The sequence below is a fragment of the Stegostoma tigrinum genome, chromosome 4 (genome assembly GCF_030684315.1).
Source record: "Stegostoma tigrinum isolate sSteTig4 chromosome 4, sSteTig4.hap1, whole genome shotgun sequence".
NCBI classification, from domain to species: Eukaryota; Metazoa; Chordata; class Chondrichthyes; order Orectolobiformes; family Stegostomatidae; genus Stegostoma; species Stegostoma tigrinum.
In genome coordinates this window covers 114,172,995-114,197,367 of record NC_081357.1, presented here as the reverse complement: position 1 = coordinate 114,197,367, position 24,373 = coordinate 114,172,995, and the positions used below count along the sequence as shown (strand labels likewise).

The 24,373-nt window shown below is 44.0% G+C and overlaps 1 long non-coding RNA gene across 1 annotated transcript in view; it reads right to left on the bottom strand.

Annotated features, from left to right (window-relative positions):
* Positions 1–1,455: 1,455 nt before the first annotated feature.
* The window catches only part of LOC125452970 (uncharacterized), a 35,876-nt gene continuing 12,958 nt past the window's right edge, over positions 1,456–24,373 (bottom strand). Inside the window, exon 3 of the long non-coding RNA XR_007247648.2 lies at positions 1,456–2,317. This is a non-coding gene — a long non-coding RNA (uncharacterized LOC125452970). The remainder of the gene's footprint in view (positions 2,318–24,373) is intronic.

The window sequence follows — 24,373 nt, the reverse complement described above, 5'->3', positions numbered from 1 at the left end:
GGAAAGTACAGCATTCTCGCCCTCAGCCTCTTGCCTTGGTTGTGTTTACGCAGGCAGTTTAGCTAAGCAAAGATATCAATGGCAGTGGACATCATAAAAGCCCAAGAATTGGGGATGGGTGGATAGCCTGGATCAGGCCACACAGGGGCTGTGGGCTTGGGAGGAATTCATTGAAGGCAGTAAAAGTCTCATCTCATCAAGCTTTATCATATGAGAGATTATAGGAACTGCAGATGCTGGAGCGTCTGAGATAACAAGGTGTAGAGCTAGATGAACACAGCAGGCCAAGCAGCATCTTAGCTGCTCTTGTCTTTCCCTCTTCTTCTTTTGTTCCCTTCGCCCTGGTCCTTACTGTGTTATTCACTCCTGTTCTGTTTCTTTCTCTGTGTTTCTGTTATACTCTGCTTTTCTCATCCCCTTTGTTTTCAGTTGTTCCATGTTCTATGTTTCTCTCTTTTTATTTGTACAAGGACCTAGTTGGCACGTTAGCCGGTGGTCAGTTTGGACCAGGCGGCAAAACATTTGTGGAGATAGCTCATTGGTGCAGGATCCAGTGAGGATTCCAGGTGCTTCCAACCTGTGGCTGTGGGACAGTAGATGGATGTGAATTGTTGGGTCAGCATTGGTAAGGGGACAGGTGGAAATCTGGCCACTATTATATGCTAGTTTCTACATCAAAGCTGCAGAGAAATGACGCACATGGCTCACAGTCCAGGGTTGAGGAGACAAAGTGAGAACGCCAGGGTGGAGCTACCGAGAACTACAACCTTGTACCCGTATACACTCAGGAGGATAATACGCCAAGTATAAAGGGAAGCTTGCTTTTATTGGCTTTAATTTAGACCCAGGCATAAAGGACATAGTGCAACAGCAACCAGACAGAGCCACAAAATGTGAGTGTAGCAAATACAAAGTCTCAAATTGTTTAATTTGTCACATGATTGAATGTGTCAGTATGCTATGGCCAGTTAAGTGGGGCAAGCATTCAGCATTCAAAGTGACTCTTATTTTGTCATAAAAACGAGTTCCCTTCACTTCTCATTCGGGAGAACAGAGAAACGTTATCATACTGTGTCCTGAACGAATGGTGAATGAAGCTGTGGCTCACACTTGACTCATCAAACATTCAGTTAACTATTTACTGTGGGTCAACAATGGGAATCAGAAGCAATTTGACAAGAGAGTTAGAAGAAACAAGGTTTCTTTTTTAAAAAACAACCCCCTCTCCCCTCACTCTTCCAAATCCTTCCCTCATTGTTCCCATTTGTCATAAACCTATTCATCAGCCTTTTTCAATGAAAGGATGTACAATTGAGCCAAACTTTCATTTTTGATCTGAAACCTCAAGTACAGCATGATCAATAAAGACCTAGAAAAGTAACTGTGCTGGTGGTTGTAACCACAACCAAGCAAGTGAGGTCACTGGAATTTTTTTCTTGATTCATCCACCACACAAATACTTTCAGAGAAATTACCACCTGCCTCTTTGTGAAGTGCTGCCCACGCTCAGTGACAGCTGGGCTTGGTGATCTGACAAAGCACAACATGTTCAGACAAGCGTGGATCTATCGATACCTGTGTTCAGGCCAAAGAGGAAGTCAAACAGAAAGCCAATTACTGAAGAGTTGATAAACAAGACACCTGCACAAGTGACTCATCAGGTTGAGACCATTTAAGCAATTTGACTCCCTTTACACAGAGAGCAATTAGTTCATGTTGGGTGGGAAGGTTTGTTGCTGTTAAACAAATATTTTGTTGACGTATTGTAACTATCGAGATTTGTTGTTATCAAAACTGGAATTAAGTGGTGCTGCTGACATGCATCTTATCCTTTCCAGAAGCTTCTATCAGCAAGATTGATTCTCAGTTGCATTCTAAGGATCATTCTGTGAGTTTAGCCGGCTGACAGTAAGGTTTCATCACCAGCCAAGCATGACAGAATTTCAGAGCATTTATTTCAGACCAATTCATTGATTGGAAAACTGAGGACAATGGACAAATAATTCTTGCTGCTAATTTTCAGGAGCCACCTTGATGGCAGCACCAGGAGAGTATTTCTAAAGTCTTAACAAACCATTCAACTCTGAGGTGTGTTCATTTCCCCTTTCATTTGGAAGATTTCTTGATCCGTGTTCATTTGGTGGGGTAGATGTTCCATTGTACACCATAAGCTGTTTCAGCGATGACAATGTTCACAAACAAAATCAATGTACTGTGGTGGCATTTGGTACCCTCCCTGAACCAGCAGCTTGTGAAGAAACAAATCTGGTAAAAGAGGAGACAAATCACTGGAACAGTTCAGCAGGTCTGGCAGCCTCTGTGGAGAGAAATCAGAGTTAGTGTTTCAGGTTAACTGACCCTTTCTCAAAATGGGATGTTTGCAAGCTTTCTAAAGGTCTCACAGTGAGCATGTAAAAACATCTTTGCAGTTTCTAGCACAGAGACTTCCTTGTAACAACTCTTGCTAAATCAATATGAATTCATCCGTTTACTGGAACGTCCATGTAAATAAACTTTTCAATGCTCCTCTAGCAAGATTATAGCGGAAGACCGGGAATACGATTGTGGGAAACCCATCCTTCATTTCAATAACCTCTGTAAATCAGTCACATGCCAACTTCCCCAATTTCTTTCACCTGGCACATATCCACAATGGCTCGCACATATAAAACTGACAATGCTGGGACTAGTTGCTGTGGTCTGAGGGAGAAGCAAGAGTTAATTTATCTCCTCAGAGATATGTTTGGCAGTTCACTATTTATCTGTTCTTGTTTCTCTGCTTTTATTTGTCTACATTTTTAGTCATGCATTCCTTCCTGCTTTTGTCAAGGATCTTTTGTTTAACTTAAACCAAAGTGTTTTCTTCCAGTAATCTTTATCCCACAATACTTTCAGAGAAATCTGCAATTTCACTTGCAGCAGGATGACTGTTCAATGTTCTAGGATTTGGAGAAGGAGAAGGCTTTTGTGTAACAGTGGTGGTACCCCTACGTTTGAGCTGGAAGGTCTAGGTTCAAGTTTCACCTGCTCCAAAGGTGTGTCATTACATGTCTGAACCAGTTGACTACATATACTGAAGGCATTTGGAGGAAAGCAGGTGCAATTCAAGTTGAAACATTTGGCTCCCGGTCACCCGGTCTACTTGTAGTCACACCTATCTGGATAAACTTAAGATTTTTGTCTTCATTATCTACGCTCCATGAATGAAGTTGGTATTCCAGATGCATTTGCATTTCTCGCTTCCCAAAGCAGCACATTGACAGGCCGACGAGGGGAGAGGCCATTCTAGACTTGGTGCTCGGAAACGAGCCGGGGCAGGTATCAGATCTTGTGGTGGGAGAGCATTTTGGTGATAGTGACCATAACTGCCTCACATTCTACATAGCTATGGAGAAGGAGAGGATTAGGCAAAATGGGAGGATATTTAATTGGGGAAGAGGAAACTATGACGCGATTAGACATGAGTTAGGAAGCATGGACTGGGAGCAATTGTTCCATGGTAAGGGAACTATAGACATGTGGAGACTGTTTAAGGAACAGTTGTTGCGAGTGATGAGTAAATATGTCCCTCTGAGACAGGCAAGAAAGGGTAAGATAAAGGAACCTTGGATGACGAGAGCGGTGGAGCTTCTTGTGAAAAGGAAGAAGGTAGCTTACATAAGGTGGAGGAAGCTAGGGTCAAGTTCAGCTAGAGAGGATTACACGCGGGCAAGGAAGGAGCTCAAAGTGGTCTGAGGAGAGCCAGGAGGGGGCACGAGAAAGGCTTGGCAGAAGGAATCCGGGAAAACACAAAGGCATTTTACACTTATGTGAGGAATAAGAGAATGATCAAAGAAAGAATAGGGCCGATCAGGGATAGCATAGGGAACTTGTGTGTGGTGTCTGAGGAGGTAGAGGAAGCCCTAAATGAGTGTTTTGCTTCTGTCTTTACGAAAGAAACGAACTTTGTAGTGAATGAAACCTCTGAAGAGCAAGTGTGCATGCTGGAATGGATAGAGATAGAGGAAGCTGATGTGCTGAAAATGTTGTCAAACATTAAGATTGACAAGTCGCCAGGCCCGGACCAGATTTGTCCTCGGCTGCTTTGGGAAGCGAGAAATGCAATTGCTTCACCACTTGCGAAGATCTTTGCATCCTCGCTCTCCACTGGAGTCGTACCTGAAGACTGGAGAGAGGCAAATGTAATTCCTCTCTTCAAGAAAGGAAATAGGGAAATCCCTGGCAATTACAGACCAGTAAGTCTCACGTTGGTCGTCTGCAAGGTGTTAGAAAGGATTCTGAGGGATAGGATTTATGACCATCTAGAAGAGCATGGCTTGATCAAATACAGTCAACACGGCTTTGTGAGGGGTAGGTCCCGCCTCACAAAACTTATCGAGTTTTTTGAGGATGTGACTAGAAAAGTTGATGAGGGTTGAGCTGTGGATGTGGTGTATATGGACTTCAGTAAGGCATTTGATAAGGTTCCCCATGGTAGGCTCATTCTGAAGGTCAGGAGGAATGGGATACAGGGGAACTTAGCTGCTTGGAGACAGAATTGGCTGGCCAACAGAAGACAGCAAGTGGTAGTAGAAGGAAAATATTCTGCCTGGAAGTCAGTGGTGAGTGGGGTTCCACAGGGCTCTGTCCTTGGGCCTCTACTGTTTGTAATTTTTATTAATGACTTGGATGAGGGGATTGAAGGATGGGTCAGCAAGTTTGCAGACGACACAAAGGCCGGAGGTGTCGTTGACAGTATAGAGGGCTGTTGTAGGCTGCAGCGGGACATTGACAGGATGCAGAGATGGGCTGAGAGGTGGCAGATGGAGTTCAACCTGGATAAATGTGAGGTGATGCATTTTGGAAGGTTGAATTTGAAAGCTGAGTACAGGATTAAGGATAGGATTCTTGGCAGTGTGGAGGAACAGAGGGATCTTGGTGTGCAGATACATAGATCCCTAAAAATGGCCACCCAAGTGGTCAGGGTTGTTAAGAAAGCATATGGTGTTTTGGCTTTCATTAACAGGGGGATTGAGTTTAAGAGTCGTGAGATCTTGTTGCAGCTCTATAAAACTTTGGTTAGACCGCACTTGGAATACTGCATCCAGTTCTGGTCGCCCTATTATAGGAAAGATGTGGATGCTTTGGAGAGGGTTCAGAGCAGGTTTACCAGGATGCTGCCTAGACTGGAGGGCTTATCTTATGAAGAGAGGTTGACTGAGCTCGGTCTCTTTTCATTGGAGAAAAGGAGGAGGAGAGGGGACCTAATTGAGGTATACAAGATAATGAGAGGCATAGATAGAGTTGATAGCCAGAGACTATTTCCCAGGGCAGAAATGGCTAGCACGAGGGGTCATAGTTTTAAGCTGGTTGGTGGAAAGTATAGAGGGGATGTCAGAGGCGGGTTCTTTACACAGAGAGTTGTGAGAGCATGGAATGCGTTGCCAGCAGCAGTTGTGGAAGCAAGGTCATTGGGGTCATTTAAGAGACTGCTGGACATGCATATGGTCACAGAAATTTGAGGGTGCATACATGAGGATCAATGGTCGGCACAACATTGTGGGCTGAAGGGCCTGTTCTGTGCTGTACTGTTCTATGTTCTGTGTTCTATGTTCTAAGTTATTTACATATTATATCCACCATTTATTTATTGTCTACAGTTAGGCCTTTTGGATTTGGCAGCATTTTATGGAGAGAACAGCTTAAAAAATCTTTGAGCAGACTACGAAACAAGGCATTTCTGTGGAGAATGCAATTACTTTATTGTCAGCTGCAGTGAAATATCAGGCAAAGGTAGGAGACGGGGATCAAACTTCACGCTGAATACATTCGTTGTAAACGGTCAACTTGCTTTGCTTAAATATCCTTTCAGTTCATGTTATCATGATATGATCCTACACTGAAGTTGGACATTTGGTCTGGAGTTCGTGTGTCAGCTCTTTTTTTCAACTGAGTTTTCAAATTAATCCTATTGTTCGCTCATGTCTGTTTGTTTCAGCAATCTGTTTCTGTTTTCTTGCTGTCACTGCACTTAATCATTTTGCTTGGTTACCTTTGAACTGTTAAGTTATAACCTGTAACTGTACAAAATGCTACTGCGGCCTCATTGGAATATTGTGTGCAGTTCTGGTTGCCCCATTACAGGAAGGATGTGGAAGCACTGGAAAAGATGCAGAGGAGATTTACCAGGATGTTGCCTGGTCTGGAGCGCAGGCCCTATGAAGAAAGGCTGAGGAACTTGGGTCTGTTCTCATTGGAGAGAAGGAGGTTAAGAGGGGATTTAATAGGACATACAAGATGATCAGAGGATTAGATAGGGTGGACAGTGAGAGTCTTTTTCCGGGGATGATGACTTCAGCTTGTACGAGGGGGCATAGCTACAAATTGAGGGGTGATAGATTTAAGACAGATGTCAGAGGCAGGTTCTTTACTCAGGGAGTGGTAAGGGCGTGGAATGCCCTGCCTGCCAATGTAGTTAACTCAGCCACATTAGGGGCATTTAAACAGTCCTTGGATTAGCATATGGATAATGATGGCTAAGATTAGTTCACAGGTCAGCACAACATCGAGGGCTGAAGGGCCTGTTCTGCACTGTATATTGTTCTATGACTTCCACAACAGAAACTGTTCTGCTTTCTGCTATGAATGACATCACCATGCTATTGGCTGTTTGCAAAGCAACAGTAGATCGAGTAGAACACCTTCCACCCCAACCTTCAGTTCACCTGGGCCATCTCCAGCACATCCCTCACCTTCCTGGACCTCTCAGTCTCCATCTCAGGCAACCAGCTTGAAACTGATGTCCATTTCAAGCCCACCGACTCCCACAGCTACCTAGAATACACCTCCTCCCACCCACCCTCCTGCAAAAATTCCATCCCCTATTCCCAATTCCTCCGCCTCCGCCGCATCTGCTCCCACGATAAGACATTCCACTCCCGCACATCCCAGATGTCCAAGTTCTTTAAGGACCGCAACTTTCCCCCCACGGTGATTGAGAACGCCCTTGACCGCGTCTCCCGCATTTCCCACGACACATCCCTCACACCCCGCCCCCGCCACAACCGCCCCAAGAGGATCCCCCTCGTTCTCACACACCACCCTACCAACCTCCGGATACAACGCATTATCCTCCGTCACTTCCGCCATTTACAATCCGACCCCACCACCCAAGACATTTTTCCATCCCCTCCCCTGTCTGCTTTCCGGAGAGACCACTCTCTCCGTGACTCCCTTGTTCGCTCCACACTGCCCTCCAACCCCACCACACCCGGCACCTTCCCCTGCAACCGCAGGAAATGCTACACTTGTCCCCACACCTCCTCCCTCACCCCCATCCCAGGCCCCAAGATGACATTCCACATTAAGCAGAGGTTCACCTGCACATCTGCCAATGTGGTATACTGCATCCACTGTACCCGGTGCGGCTTCCTCTACATTGGGGAAACCAAGCGGAGACTTGGGGACCGCTTTGCAGAACACCTCCGCTCAGTTCGCAACAAACAACTGCACCTCCCAGTCGCAAACCATTTCCACTCCCCCTCCCATTCTCTTGATGACATGTCCATCATGGGCCTCCTGCACTGCCACAATGATGCCACCCGAAGGTTGCAGGAACAGCAACTCATATTCCGCCTGGGAACCCTGCAGCCATATGGTATCAATGTGGACTTCACCAGTTTCAAAATCTCCCCTTCCCCCACTGCATCCCTAAACCAGCCCAGTTCAGCCCCTCCCCCCACTGCACCACACAACCAGCCCAGCTCTTCCCCCCCACCCACTGCATCCCAAAACCAGTCCAACCTGTCTCTGCCTCCCTAACCGGTTCTTCCTCTCACCCATCCCTTCCTCCCACCCCAAGCCGCACCCCCAGCTACCTACTAACCTCATCCCACCTCCTTGACCTGTCCGTCTTCCCTGGACTGACCTATCCCCTCCCTACCTCCCCACCTACACCCTCTCCACCTATCTTCTTTACTCTCCATCTTCGGTCCGCCTCCCCCTCTCTCCCTATTTATTCCAGTTCCCTCCCCCCATCCCCCTCTCTGATGAAGGGTCTAGGCCCGAAACGTCAGCTTTTGTGCTCCTGAGATGCTGCTTGGCCTGCTGTGTTCATCCAGCCTCACATTTTATTATCTTGGAATCTCCAGCATCTGCAGTTCCCATTATCTCAGTAGATCGAGCCTGTCTGCAGTGCACCAAGACCTTGAATGAAATACAAAATCTAGTTTGTCGGGGGGAAACACTTCCAATGCTTTCCCCACAAAAAGAGGCAACATCAGGAGGGGACAATGCTTTTTCATCAAGTGACAGCAGGATTCCCACATATACAGCTCATTATTGATGACAACCTTGTTCAAACAAGCTTTGAACCACAAAACACCAAGAAGGGTCCCAATCCAAAACATCAACTTTCCTGCTCCTCTGATGTTGCCTGGCCTGCTGTGTTCATCCAGCTCCACACTGTATTGTCTCTGACTACAGCATCTGTAGTTCTTACAATCTCTACTTTCTTCTATTATATTTACCACATTTGAAAATCACTATAAATCTCAATGCTTTTGCAATCAGTAACAGTTTCTCCTTAACTACACTATTCAGCCCATACGCTTATAAAACTTCAAACAAGATCTCTGCTTAACCTTCTCCTCTCCAAGGAGAACTGTCTGAGGCTCTCCAATCAATCCTTATTATTGACATTTCCCCACCCTGGAAATATTCTTGTAAATCTCTTCTGCACTGTCTCCTATGCTTCCTATAGTGTTCTGGACAGAACTATACACAACATTCAAGCTGCAGTCTACTCGTATCTGGTGTTCATTCAATCTTCTTGCTCTTGTGTTCTATGTCTCTATTAATAAAGCCCAAAATACTGTTTGCTTTGCTAACTATTCTCTGCATCTCTCCTGCCACATTCAGTAGTCAATGCACACATACACCCAGGACCTCTGCGGCTGTAAGTATAATAGCTCCGATTTTACATTGGCTGACAGTGTTCTTCTTACTAAAATGTACAACCTCACATACTTCTCTGTATTGAAATTCATCTACTACCTATCTGCACACTCCACCAACTTGACTATACCTTTTTGGAATTCTACACTTTCCTCTTCACAATTCACAATGTTTTCAAATTTTATGTCATACGTGAGGAGAATGCTGAGATACAGGTTGCTAGACTAGGTGGGATTGAGGTTCACAAGGAAGAGGTATTAGAAATCCTACAGAGTGTGAAGATAGATAAGTCCCCTGGGCCGGATGGGATTTATCCTAGGATCCTCTGGGAAGCCAGGGAGGAGGTTGCCGAGCCTCTGGCATTGATCTTTAACTCATCATTGTCTGCAGGAATAGTGCCAGATGACTGGAGGATAGCAAATGTGGTTCCCCTGTTCAAGAAGGGGAGTAGAGACAGCCCTGGTAATTACAGACCAGTGAGCCTTACTTCAGTTGTTGGTAAAGTGTTGGAAAAGGTTATAAGGAATAGGATTTATAATCATCTAGAAAACAATAAATTGATTAGGGATAGTCAGCACGGTTTTGTGAAGGGAAGGTCGTGCCTCACAAACCTTATTGAGTTCTTTGAGAAGGTGACCAAACAGGTAGATGAGAGTAAACCGGTGGATGTGGTGTATATGAATTTTAGCAAGGCGTTCGATAAGGTTCCCCACAGTAGGCTATTGTACAAAATGCGGAGGAATGGAATTGTGGGAGATATAACAGTTTGGATCGGAAATTGGCTTGCTGAAAGAAGACAGAGGGTGCTAGTTGATGGGAAATGTTTATCCTGGAGACCAGTTACTAGTGGTGTACCACAAGGGTCGGTGTTGGGTCCACTGCTGTTTGTCATTTTTATAAATCACCTGGATGAGGGCGAAGAAAGATGGGTTAGTAAATTTGCAGACGACACTAAGGTCAGTGGAGTTGTGGATAGTGACGAAGGGTGCTGTAGGTTGCAGAGAGACACAGTTAAGCTGCAGAGCTGGGCTGAGAGGTGGCAAATGGAGTTTAATGCAGACAAGTGTGAGGTGATGCACTTTGGTAGGAGGAACGGAAAGGCAAAGTACTGGGCTAATGGTAAGATTCTTGGTAGTATAGATGAGTAGAGCGATCTCGATGTCCATGTAAACAGATCCTTGAAAGTTGCCACCCAAGTTGACAGGGCTGTTAAGAAGGCATACAGTGTTTTAGCTTTTATTAATAGAGGGATCGAGTTCCGGAACCAAGAGGTTATGCTGCAGCTGTACAAAACTCTGGTGCGGCCGCACTTGGAGTATTGCGTACAGTTCTGGTCACCACATTATATATTATAAGAAGGATGTGGAAGCTTTGGAAAGGGTGCAGAGGGGATTTACTAGGATGTTGCCTGGTATGGAGGGAAGGTCTTACGAGGAAAGGCTGAGGGACTTGAGGCTGTTTTCATTAGAGAGAAGAAGGTTGAGAGGTGACTTAATTGAAACATATAAAATAATCAGAGGGTTCAATAGGGTGGATAGGGAGAGCCTTTTTCCTAGGATGGTGACGGCGAGCACGAGGGGCCATAGCTTTAAATTGAGGGGTCAAAATATAGGACAGATATCAGAGGTAGTTTCTTTACTCAGAGAGTAGTAAGGGAATGGAACGCTTTGCCTGCAACGGTAGATTCGCCAATTTTAGGTACATTTAAGTCGTCATGGGATGAGCATATGGACGTACATGGAATAGTGTAGGTTAGATGGGCTTGAGATCGGTATGACAGGTCGGCACAACATCGAGGGCCGAAGGGCCAGTACTGTGCTGTAATGTTCTATGTTCTATACCAAGATCCAGATCATTAATACATAATCAGGGAAAGCAAAGGTCCAAGATTGGTCCCTGGAAAGTCCACTGCAAACCTTCCCCCAGTCCATAAGATATCCATTGGCCATTACTCAGTAAATTTTTTGCCATGTTCCTTCTGTCCCTTTTATTCCATGAGATGTAACTTTTCTCACAAATCTGTTGTGTGGCACTGTATCAAATGCCAATTGAAAATCCATGCACACCACATCAACAGCATTACCCTCATCGAGCCTTCTGTTATCTATGCAAAAGACTCCAGATCCATGCAGGCTTTTTTTTTCTCTATGACATACCTTTTTCCATGTGACTACTAACTCCAAACCAAATAATTGTTTCTAGACGATCCCCACAACTGAAGTTAAACTGACTGGTCTGTAATTGTTGGGATTATCTTTATAACCTTTCTTGAATAAGTCCCAACTATTTGCAATCCTTCCGCACTCCCTGAGTCTCGGGGAGACTGACCAATGCCCTTGCGATTTCCATTCTCACTTTCTTTAAAAGCTTTGGATGCATCTCATCAGGTCCCAGGGCCTTATCAACTTTAAGTACCGACAGTGTACCCCAGGCTTCTTCCTCATTAACTTGTACCATTTCTAGTGGCAAAGATTCCTTCTCTGTTACCGTGGTCTGGGCATGAGAAAGGCACATCAGAGAATTCATTTAAAAGCCACAACCATGCATTTTGCTTCCATTTGTTTATCCCCTTCCTGGCTCTTCCTTTTACTACCCACTTGCCATTGATGAGTCAATAGAGAGCTGTTAGATTCTTCAATATCGGTCATTAGATTCCTCTTATAATCCTCCTTTACCTCTCTAGTGTGCTTTTCCTCCTCCCCTCTGAGCCCTGTGTACTCCATTTGGTTCTGAATTGTATTTTCTACTCAGTACCTGTCATAAGCACACTTATTTTTCTTTGTTTTGATTTTTTCATCCAGGCAGTTCTAGGTTCATTTACCCTCCTTTTCTCCTTTGAAGAAATATACCTTGACTGTACCCAAACTATCTTCCCTTTGAAGCTGGCCTATTGTCCAGCTATGTTTTTCCTGCTATCGAGTCTATCCAACCCAATTTAATTCTTGCTCCAAGGAAGATCAGACAGTCTCCACTGATTATTACTTGAGGACTATGGAGATGTGTTGCAGCCTTGATTTCCTGGAGAATCCCATAATAAAATACAGAATGCAGGGAATGCACACATTTCCACCTATGTTATCCGGAACATTTGGCTAGTTCAAGCAGAGATTGCGCTGATCAGGTAACATTGTTCAGTCATCCTCACAAAGTCTTTGGCAACATTTGCTGCACAGTGCGAACTACTCTTCAACTAGAGGCAAGGAAGAGAAAAGACGAGAAACACACAAAGGTAAATTGATTCATTGACAGCACTTCCACCTGAAACCTGCAACTTAACTCCCACATGAGTGCTGTTCGTAAAGTAAAACAGAGTGACCCAACGAACAATAAGTGGTGCATTAGAATGACTTGTACCTTAATTACCATATACGCTCATCACATACTCCTTAATAATTCCCCTACTTTCCCCCTTGTTCCCATGGTAAGGATGCAAATACCTGATGTAGTTTTGATAGAAACTATATTTTGGTTTTCTTTCATTCAGTCATTCATATTGTTGATTGGTGTGATGTGTGATGGATTTTCCACAAGTGGGAGCTGCTTTTAATATGATTATATACCTTTTAAGTATGCAACACCGACACTCCAAACAGCATCACACCCAGACCCACTGTGCCCAGCACCGTATCCCTGCCTAAATTGCCCATTGCGTTCAGGAGTGTATGGGTTATAGGGGAATGGGTGTGGGTGGGATGCTGCAAGAGGGGGTGTGGACTTGTTAGGCCAAAGGGTCTGTTTCCACACTGTAGGGAATCTAATTTAATCTAAAAAAAACCTAATCATGCATTTCCCATAGCTAACCCATCTAACTTGCATATCCCTGGACACTGTGTAATTGAGCATGACTAATCCACCTAGCCTGCACATCTTTGGACTGTGGGAGGAAACTGAATCACCCAGAGGAAACCCACACAGACATGGGGAGAATATACAATGCCACACAGACAGGTGCTCAAGGCTGGAATCAAACCCAGGCCCCTGACGCTGTGATGCAGCAGTGTTAACCACTGAGACACGGCACTGCTAGGATCATTTCAATTGCTGGTGGAGTCGAAGAGAAATTTTCCAGAATATTTCCCTTCGTGACCCAGTTTTCTTTTATTTCTTCACTTCTCCCAGGCAATTGTTTGTGGGTGGAGATAAAGACCTGCATCATGGCTTTCAGCCAACTAGAAGTTGGGTCACCTTCACCCATCTATCAATTTCGACTGTCCATAGCATTGTATAATGAAAAATATTTGGGTGAAACAGCTTTATTTTGAAAGGTAGTGAGAAACAACTTGAAACAAGTGGAAAGGAGCTAGGAAGGAAAACAATATACAAGAAAAAAATATTAAATACAATTAGTCCTTTCACTTGATACAATAAAAATGAACAAAATGCTTGAATTTTTGCTGTCCCAATTAGTTTTCCTTCAAAAGTGCACAATTTCTTCACTAATAATGATTAACACAAAGTTTGAGGACTCCACACAAACAAAAGAAACAATCAAACCTCGACAAGCAAATCAAAAACATAAATTATATTAGAATGACTCATCAGGATATTTTGATCCAAGTGGGCCCTCATACAATCTATCCTGGTAAAATATTTATTTGCTGATGTGAAAAATATTGCTCAGTTCTGTTTTCTATGCAAAGGTTCAATCACTGCGGATCTTAAAAATAATAACTGCAGCCGACTGCTTGATTCTGGCTTTTGCAATAAACTAGCAGGGTTTGCCAATAAATCTCCTATCTTAAGCATGAAAAGTTAACAGAACTATTTCTTAGTTTATTAAAGATGGATTGGCAGTACATTAAAAAGAAATTTCAAGTCGATTTGATCATCTGATTGTAAATGTAGTTTGCATTTATCTTAGCACATTATTTTACCTCCTGATTTTCTTAACTTTGTGAAGTTTGAAGGACATTCTCACTCTATCACTGTTTACTGCAACAGCTGAGAAATCAGCAGCTCGAGTGGATAGGGGACAGGAAACAAGGTGTTTCACCTGGTTTGCACAGGCTTGCACTAGCCTGGCTCCTCTCAGCGTGCACCAAGGTTACAGGCACAAAATTCATTCGAGCATTCGCTTGAGGACATTATTAAAGGCTATGTCCTTACTAAGCTGGGAATTCTGATGAATAGCAGCCTTGGAGTAAGACAAGCGCTGTGTGCCTTCAAAGCTTTGAGCAATCCCCCTTCCTGCAGCTCTAACAGGCAGTTTTAAATCAATGTAACTAAACCTTGTGGTGCTAATCGGCCGAGCGGCTTTGAGGTCATTTTTCTTTCTTTAGAATTGCACTTCCTTGGCTCTTTGTGACTCTTTTGTCCTCTCTGCCTGGATTTTTATGCAGTTGGCTTTTATTTTTCCATCTGAATCTAAAGTAGAGATGCCAACCCTCCATGATTGCCCGGGCATCTCCAAGCATTAAAGATTAATCTCCAGGACACAGCTGCAAGCAAGTCCAGAAGACAAATTATTGGGTCATTAAACCAAGATGTGTTTCTTCGAATGTGTTCCTTTTTTTTGTCATAAACTTAATGGAGATTGGTGGGGGGGAAGGAAAAAACAAGGTAGTTTCACTCAGAATAAAGAGTAATCCAACTAGGAAATGAAGTGTTCATTTTCTAATAGGCATGGGAAAGGAGTTTGGGTCACATTCGGGACATCAAGTGATGAACACTCCAGGAATACCCCCAGCTAGATTGGCATCTCTAATCTGAAGGCAGCGCATTTCTTGATACTGCTCCAAGTCACCAGCATTACTTTGGCAGGGCAGACACTGTGGGCAACACATTTGTGCCAGGAGTTCACTGGTCGGCTGTGGCAAGTCCACTCCACTTAGAGGAAGGGCATCGTGCCTCAAAATGGTGGAAGCCATGGGCTGCGGCGTTGAAAATCAGTGAAGGCATATTCACCCCCTTCACCTCCCCTCCTCTCACTATCTTCCCCCCTCCCCTCCCAATCACTCCTCCACCCCCGCCCCCAATCACCTGACGGTCCTGCTGGGGTGGGGCCCAGTGGGTTAAATTCCAGCCCCAGTACACCTGTTTGATTCACTTTTTACTTCTTAGGATGTCTTTCAAAGGTGTTACTGAACAGGGTTAACAGCACTTCCCCCTCCTCCCATCCCTTCACGCCTCCCCAACCCCCTCTCCCCCTTACCCCCACCCCCACCTACCCCAGGACGAAGCTGCATGTTCTCCTAACACTTCGAATGGCTCAGTCGCTGATCGCATGCCTCGATCACTTCGTCAGTCACTATCTGACTGAAGCCAAGGGAACCTTATGTTAGAAGGGGCAACCTGTATAACAGGGAGGTCTTGCATTCCACTGGGTGAATTTACCCTGTACACACTGGAGTGCCACTCCATCGACTGCAGTGAAGAAAGCTGTGCAGGTAAACATCAATCTCCAGCCCAGGTTAGAAAACTTCCCTTCCTCCTCGACTCACCTCCCACCCCCTCCCCCAGCAAATTATCCGGGTAGTGCTGGTGCTATACTCAGGCTCCTGATACCTGTTTCAGGTGAATTGTTTTCAGTGCTGGGAGAATGGGGCTTAGGCCAGAACATTCTCCAGGCATGCTCTGGTTACACCAGAGTTGCCTCACTCGAAACCCCAAGCTCTCTGACACACAAACAAGTGGGTTCCTCCTTTGTGATAGCAAACTGGAGCTGGAACCATTTCCAGTTTCTGAGCCTTCCCTGGGTGGGTGCAGTCACTTGTTGGTGTTTAACAGGAGCACTCTCCTTTAATTGGCAAATGCGCAGATTTTCTGTCCATTGAACGATGGCAGGTGGAGTGTTGAAGCTAAAAAGCCAATCCACAGCCTTCCAGCTTCAGAGAAGTAGCTGACTGTGCCCTATTGCCTCCTTAAACTGTGGCACACGTTTTAAATAGGATAAGGAAAATGTGGTTTTTGTGATGAATTCAACACAAGTTTGCAGGGTCCATTAAATCTGCTCCCAGATGCAACATTCTCATTTGCAATCTGGAATCTTTCACAACAGGCACATATAGGAGGTACATATGGAAGTGTTGTCTCACTGGCTTTTTAAACAAGTCAACTGAAAAATAGAGAAATAAATCTATTTGTATTACAGCTACACAGCTTTTAGGATATATGAGCAGAACCTGCTTACTTTGTGCACCTGAACAGGATGTTGAAATCCTTCCTCATCCACTTCTTGCACAGTCTACATTGACTTGCCCAGTCCCTCCCTGATTGCAACTTGCTTAAAGCCAAGCCCTGCTCTTGCACTCAAAATATTGTGCCCTCTCATCTACCTTTTGTATGATTACCTGCAGGATTCTCTAGCAAATGGAGCTTTCCCATAACATTCCTCATGCCCACTGTGTACTAGCAGCCTCCTGGCTACTCTCAGCAAGGTTTAGACAAACCCAAAAGCAGAATTGAACAATTTGTAGCCAAGCGGAAGTGCAGGTGGCATTTTAAGGAACTGTACCTGTATGGTTATGTCATCCTCTGGTCTCAGCCTCTCAGAGCTTAATGCAAATGGCAATGGAAGTGTGCAACCAAATATTTAAATGAGGGAACAGGGAAAGAAGAATCTAAACTTTTCTTGGTGTCAGTAACATGAAACGCACAACAAAAACAATCATTCTGAAACCAAAGTGTCCATTGCAAAGTTTCAGGCTATTTATTACTCCATGATAAAGAAGCTAAGTAGGTTAACAGACAGTAAATGCATGGCCCATGTAAATTCCGGGCAGTTTGTTGTCAAATGAAGCGTTTGAAAGATATTTTCCAGGGTGGCTTTCTCTTCATAGCTCTGGGTTTTATTCTGCTTTTTTTTATAACTGTCCAGGAGATTACGTAATTTAGGGGAAATGGAGATATCAAGGCAAGATATTCTGGCCTTGTTTGGGATAAACGACGTGGATTATTTGATCGTTCCCTGCTGATTATTTTAGTACTTCTAGCATCTTACACTCGAGCAAGAAGCTGGAGTAGGCCATTCAGCCCTTCAAGCCCTGTTCTGCCATTCAATAAGGTCATGGCTGGTCTGATTGTGACCTCAAATCCACATTCCTACCTACACCAATAACCTTTCATCACCTTTTTTAACACAAATCGATCCACCTCTGTGTTAAAAATGTTCAAGGACTCTGCTTCCACCACCTTTTAAGGAAGAGAATGTCAAAGTGTTTGAAAGACTCTCAATGCTCGGGCTAAAACATATTACTGCGTCTGTTTTGAAAGGATGAACTCTAATTTTTAAACAACAGCTCCTAATTCAAGCTTCCTCATCAGAAGAAACGTCCCATCTGCACCAGTTTCTCAATACCCCACGCGGTCATCTATGTCTCAATCGTCTCCTCTAACTTGAGTAATTTGCAACAAATAGCCTATCCAACCCTTCCTCAGAAGAAACGTTACTCCTTCCAGAATTACATCTGCTGAGCCTTCCCTGAACTGCTTTCATTGCATTTTTGCCCTGCTTTAAATAAGGTGATCAATTCTGCATACAAATGTCATCTCACCAGTGTCCTGTATCATGAAGTATAACCTCCTTAGTTGAGATTTCTGTTCCCCTCAGAATAAATAATATTATTCTATTAACTTTCCTGATTAATTTCTGCATTTGCATATTAATCTTTAGTGATTCATGCCCTAGCACACCTAGATCCTTCTGATTAGGCTAAATTTCAGCTATCCAAATAAACAAACAGCAAAAATCATTTTAGTGCAGGAGTGACCAGCTTTATTGTGGTTTTCCAAAGGAGAGAGCAATACATCAAATTAATCACCACGGGTTCCTGCATTGATTAGACCAATGACAATTTGGTTACTACAATTCCTGACTAAGACAAGTCCTGACTTAAGGGCTATGGGGAGATTGCGGGTAAGTGGAGTTGAAATGCCCATCAGCTTTGATTAAACGGCAGAGTGGACTCAATGGGCCGAATGGCCTTACTTCCACTCCTATGTCTTATGGTCTTAATTCTCTTTGCATCAATTTCTTAGTGCTGCATTAACTACTGAACTGCACTTGGAACAGTTTCAAGAAAAGGAATGGATTAAGAGAGCAAAGATCAAACAGTATCAAAATTATTGAAGTGCAAAAAGCTGGGAAATGAATGCATTGGTTGCCTCTCATAACTGAATCAATTCTCAATCATTTGGAAAGTGGAGCTCATTTCAAGTATTTTTCCGGATGGCCATTGAGAAAGACTAAGGAGGTGGAGGAATGTCTGAGGCAACAAGCTGATCGTCCTCCTGACACCCAGCTGATCAACTGTGTTTGTAGCTCTCATTCAATATAAAAGTCAACTTTGGTCCAATGGGTCAACTAGTGATCATAAAAGGTGGCCAACACCAGCCCTTGGTTACTGAGCTTGGGAGATGGAAGAAAAGGATGGAGACCTGTCATTTCTTTTATTTTTTAGTCAACTTATTCAGAGATGTTATTACACCACCTCTGGAACAGGTGGGACATGTCTCCACAGCTCAGAGGTAGGGACACTACCACTGTGCCACAAAGGGCCTTAGGCTATCTTCAGATCCAGGCTTTAAACACCAACTAACTGTGTGGGTGATTGTGTGCTTTGGTCCAATTGGAGGCCTGTTCATTCTGGAGGACATTTTATGTCACACTCAAACCATGGAGAGGCTTGAAGATGGTAATTTGAGAGGGTTCCAGTTCACTTTGTTCAGGGGGTTTGTGCTATGGGTTGTGTGTAAAATTCCAGACAAGTCTTGGAAGGATTTGTATCAGGGAGGGATTTTGAGAGTTCAATGAACAAACAAGTTTGAAGTTAAGCTAAATTCTCTGTTGTATATGTTTTGTTCTTTCACTTGTGAAGTTCAAAAACTGTTGTAAGGGGTAAGGGGGAGAGTGCAAACAGAAACCCTCCACATATACATGCCTGGCACCAGACTCTATTCCCAAAGCCACCTTCGTCAATCGTTGCAAATGACTCCCGAGAGGCCAACTGAAACACTTTGGGGGATGCCCTCAAAACATCCTGAAGAAATCAAACATCCCCAGTGATTCAAGGAATCAAGACATGTGACCAACCAAAGGAGAGAAGATTTGTTTGGGAGGATGCTAAACACAATAGAGCACATCTTTGGGAATACGTCGAGGTAAAGTCACAGAGATAGCGAGAGACACAAACCTCTCACCACCGCATTGACCTGACCCTCTTAGCATCAACTCTCTCGCTTCACTTCCCCACCTGGTGTAATAGGCTCAACCCTCATTCAGACCTTTCTCCCTCCTGTCCTGTCTGCTGCACTACATTGTACAAATCACAGGACAATGCTTTCATTCTCATTACCCAAGAGTTTAGATGAAGACATAATAAATATTGAGGGCAATAGGAAATTGGTAGGGAGGGAAGGAATTGCACTGGAGAAATAAGATCTAATGAAGTTCCAACACAGGCAGGAGATACTGAACAGACTTAGCTATAGTTATTTTGATATTCAAAGTCCCTGTTCTGCCTATCAAGCCAGTGACCAGTTTACTCTCTCCATAGCTATTTCCAAAGTAGAAATGATACTGGAGAATCAAGTACAATCAGAATGCATACATTTAATGTGCAGAGATGACTGCTATTCAGTAGTTTGAAGTGATTCAGTGACCATAACTTCAACTGTTTGTGATTGATCATGTAAGATAGCCAGTTTAAGTTAACAACTCCAATGTATCAGAAAAAGTACAAAACATGTCTAGAAAGAAGTACTGATGATGAAAACTCAGCATAAAAGTAGGCTACAATGGAATTTTTATGTGAATAATTTATTTTATCAAACTATTCTGGGACATGAGCTATTCAAGTATGTGGAACAGATGCAGATGTTTTTGTCATTTTGTGCTTAGATTCTGAGGCTTATACCCTCTGAAACTGGAAGAAAACACAACAATAAGGATACCAGAACACCAACTAGTCACCAAGAGACACAACCAATTCTCATTGGTCTCAGTTTGCACAGATAATGAAGGACACAAATTCCACTGGGACACAGATCCATAATTTCACAAGCCAAACAGAGACATGCCAGGAAATTCCTGGAGGCCTGGCATTCCAACTGGAACTCCCATCAACAAACACATTGAACTGGACCGAATATGCAAACCATTGAAAAACAGAACTGGAAGTGAAGTCAACACACCCCAGCAAACCAAGTGTATTAATAACAAGCAGGACAGAACTCTCTCTCACTACAATCTCTCGTAATCTCTTTGGCTCTGAAACTGCTCAACCACATCCTGAAGTACATCAGGTACTACTGCCACATCACCTTTCTTAGTACTTGCCAATGGGGCCGGATCATCCCTAATGGACTACAGTCCACATTTAGGCCTTCCCAATTTGTCCCCAACCATGACAATGTCTACATTTAGAACATTGAGATAAAGCAGGAAGTGCTACACCTGCCCCTACACCTCCCTCCTCACCCCTATCCCAGACCCCAAGAAGACTTTCCACATCAAGCAGATGTTCACCTGCACATCTCCTAATATGGTATACTGCATCCGCTGTTTCCGTTCTGGCCTCCTCTACATCAGGGAAACCAAGTGGAGGCTTGGGGACCGCTTTGCAGAACACCTGCGCTCGGTTCGCACTAAACAACTGCACCTCCCAATCGCAAACCATTTCAACTCCCCCCCTCCCATTCCCTAGGCGACATGTCTATCCTGGGCCTCCTCTAGTGCCACAACGATGTCACCTGAAGGTTGCAGGAATAGCAACTCATATTCCGGGAACCCTGCAGTCCAATGGTATCAATGTGGACTTCACCAGCTTCAAAATCTTCCCTCCCCTACCACATCCCAAAACCAGCCCAGTTTGTCCCCGCCTCCCTAACCTGTTCTTCCTCTCACCTATCCCCTCTTCTCACCTCAAGCCCCATCCCCATCCCCGACCTACTAGTCTCATCCCGCCCTTTTGACCTGTCTGACCTCCCTGGACTGACCTATTCCCTCCCTACCTCCCCACCTACACTGACCTCTACTGGCTCCATCCCCGCCTCTTTGACCTGTCTGTCTCCTCTCCACCTATCTTCTCCTCTATCCATCTTCTATCTGCCTTCCCCTCTCTCCCTATTTATTTCAGAGCCCCCTTCCCCTCCCTCATTTCTGAAGAAAGGTCTAGGCCTGAAACATCAGCCTTCCTGCTCCTCTGATGCTGCTTGGCCTTCTGTGTTCATCCAGCTCTACATCTTGTTAGGACAGAACGCCAGTGCTCCACTGGAGGTGCACTGACGATGTTACCCAGCAGGGTGACAAAATATCTGCAATCCAATACATCGACTCGGTGAGCAAGTCTACAACTTCATCCACAACCCAAGCTACAAATCTTCTCAAAAGCTTATAGCATTTGTTGGCAACTAGGGAGAGGGATGGTAATGGAATGCCTGAGGCTGATCACTGTACCTCGACAAAAGAGAAGCTGATCACTGTGTCTGGGTGGAAGAGAAGCTGATGATTGTATGAAGACATGAAAGGACCTGATTATCATTTAGGAGGGAAGGTAAAGAGGGGCTGATACTGTATGTGTGTATGGTGTGGGGAAAAGTGTCGATTATATTGTGTGTCTGGACAAAAATCTTCTCTGTGCTGAATCTTCTGTCATTGGGGAATATGGAAAGTTTGGCTGAAACCTACAGAAAATAATAGCACTTTTGCACAGAGATATCAAGAACTGCAGATTCTGGAGTCAGAGATAACACAGTGTGAAGCTGGAGGAAAACAGCAGGCCAGGCAGCCTCAGAGGAACAGGAAAACTGATATTTTGGGTGGGGACACTTCTTCAGAAAATCAGGATCCTGACCTGAAATCTCAGCTTCCCTGTTCCTCTGATGCTGCCTGGCCTGCTGTTTTCCTCCAGCTCGACACTGTATTAGCACTTTTGCACAGTTCTTTGAAAACACATTTTTATGTTAATGTGACACATTACAGAACTGAACTGAAGAGGGGTCACTGGACCCAAAACATTTTAACTCTGCTTTCTTTACACAGAAGTTGCCAGACCTGCTCTGTTTTTCTCGCAATTTTGTTTTTTGTTTCCATTATAAGCACACGCTGTTCAATATAGTACACGCAGTGGTTAGGACCCAGCATTCTTGAAATTAGATGTTGAGGCTGAAGACAGTGCCCAATGGAAAAGCAGGTCCTTGAGATTTGGGTGATGGCCTTATTGCATCACTCAAAGGTATCTTGTGACATTTCTGTGAGGAGTGATAAGGTGCTGAATAAAAATAAGTCTCAGTTTCTTCCTCTCTTATGCAAAAAGATCAAATTTGGTAATTTTGTTTGCTACTTTTTTCATGTTTTCCTGCACGCAGGTGATTCTGCACTTAATGATGGCTACATAAGGGGTATAAACAGCAACCTTATCATCTGGTGCTAGATTCCTCTTCAGTTTCATCAATTCCAATTCCAATTCCAATTCCAAGTGTGTGCTGATAAACCTGTTTGAAGCATGCATCAGGTGCGTGCAAAATACAAAATATTGTTTGCAAATGAGCCCATAGAGGAAACTCAGTAGTTTCATTTCTGCAGTTGCAAGCTGAGACTAGATGGTGAAAGACTGCTGACAAAGGAATAACCTCTTTGAGAATGTATACTCTCTATTGATGGCTTGTCAAAACTAATGATGCAAATGGTAACATTATATATTGCTCATTCATTTCTTTGCTTCTAGCCAATTTCAAACACCACTTGCTAATAAGTGTAGTTTTCAGTCACGTTTTTGTTTTAAATTTGTTCTCAAGTTGTCAGTATCACTGGCGATTGTGTTTCTTGCCAATCCTTAGCTGCATATAACAACACTTATAGTCAAACAAATCGTGCAAAACCGGAATCAGGCATTGGCTGAATCAGATTTTGGTGATGGTTCCCGGGGTGGATATTTGTCAGATATATAGATTCTTAGACAATCCAGTTAGAAATATAGCTGAACTTCAGATCAGCTCAAGATTTGGCCCCATTATGAAGCTCATACAGAAAAATTGGCCAGTGCGTGGGAACCTTACATGAGAAAGGAGTTATCGAGATATTACACACCTCTAGAGCAGGTGGGACATGAACACGGGCCTCCTTGTTCAGAGGCTGGTGCACTACCAATGTGCCACAAGAGCCCATCTGGTGCATGGTAGTGCCCAACAATCTTTAACTGCTTCAATAACAAGATTCCCTCCATCATAAGTTCAGAAGTGGGGATGTTTGCCGATGATAGCACCCCGTTCAGCACCATTCACAACTCCTCAGATCCTGAAGCAGCCCAGGTTCAAATGCTCCAAGATCTGGGCAGTATCCAGGCTTGAGCTCAAAAGTGACAAGGAACATTCATGTCACACAAATGCTTGAAATTGTATATCTCCAAAAAGAGATAATCTAACCACTTCCTCTTGACATTCAATGGGATCACTACAGCTGAATTTCCAACTGTCAATATCCTGGGGTTACCATCGACTAGAAACTGAACTGGGCTCACCATGTAAATACAATGGATACAAGATCAGGTCAGAGGCAAGGAATACTGCAGTGTTAGCTCAGCTCCTAGCTCACTAAAGCCTGTCCACCATCTATAAGGCACAAGTCAAGAGTGTAATGGAATACTGCCCACTTGCCTGGATGGGTGCAGCTTCAATAACATGAAAGAAGCTTGACTTCATCCAGGACAGAGCAGTCCGCTTGATTAGTACCACATCCACAAGCATCCACTCCCTCTACCACCAAAAGCTCAGTGGCAGCAGTGTGCATTGTCTACAAGATTCACTGCAGAGATTCACCAAAGATCCTCAGATAGCATCTTCCAAACCCATGACTACTTCCATCCAGAAGGATAAGGGCAGTGGATGCATGGGAAAACCACCATCTGCAAGTTCCTCTCCAAGCCACTTACCATCCTGAATTGGTCAGAAATCACACTACACCAGGTTATAGTCCAACAGTTTTATTTGAAAAGACAAGCTTTCAGAGCCTCACTCCTTCTCAGGTCCACCCCAGTCCAACACTAGCGTCTCCACATCATCCTGAGTTGGAAATATATACCGTTCCTTCACTGTCTCTGGTTCAAAATCCTGGAATTCCCTCCCTAGGGGCATTATGGGTCAAACTACAGCAGATGGGCAGCAGAGATTCAAGAATTCAGATCACCTCCACCTTCTCAAGGGGAACTAGGGACAGGCAATAAACACTGGCCCAGTTAGTGAAGTCCACATCCCATGAATGAATTTCAAAAAGGTACATCTGTTAAGATGTAATTTTGTCCGCATTTAACCATCCTTTTAAACATAATCACTGCACAGAGATTATAGCAGAGGGGTTCTTTAAACACTGTCAACAAATCTGTATAAACATTAATAGAAAAGTCTAGCTTTTTTGGAATAAAACTCCTGATGTCTAATATGCTGGGGACCAAGTTCACTTAAGGTGCTCCTACTGCTAACTTCCCATGACCATGTCACACTAATT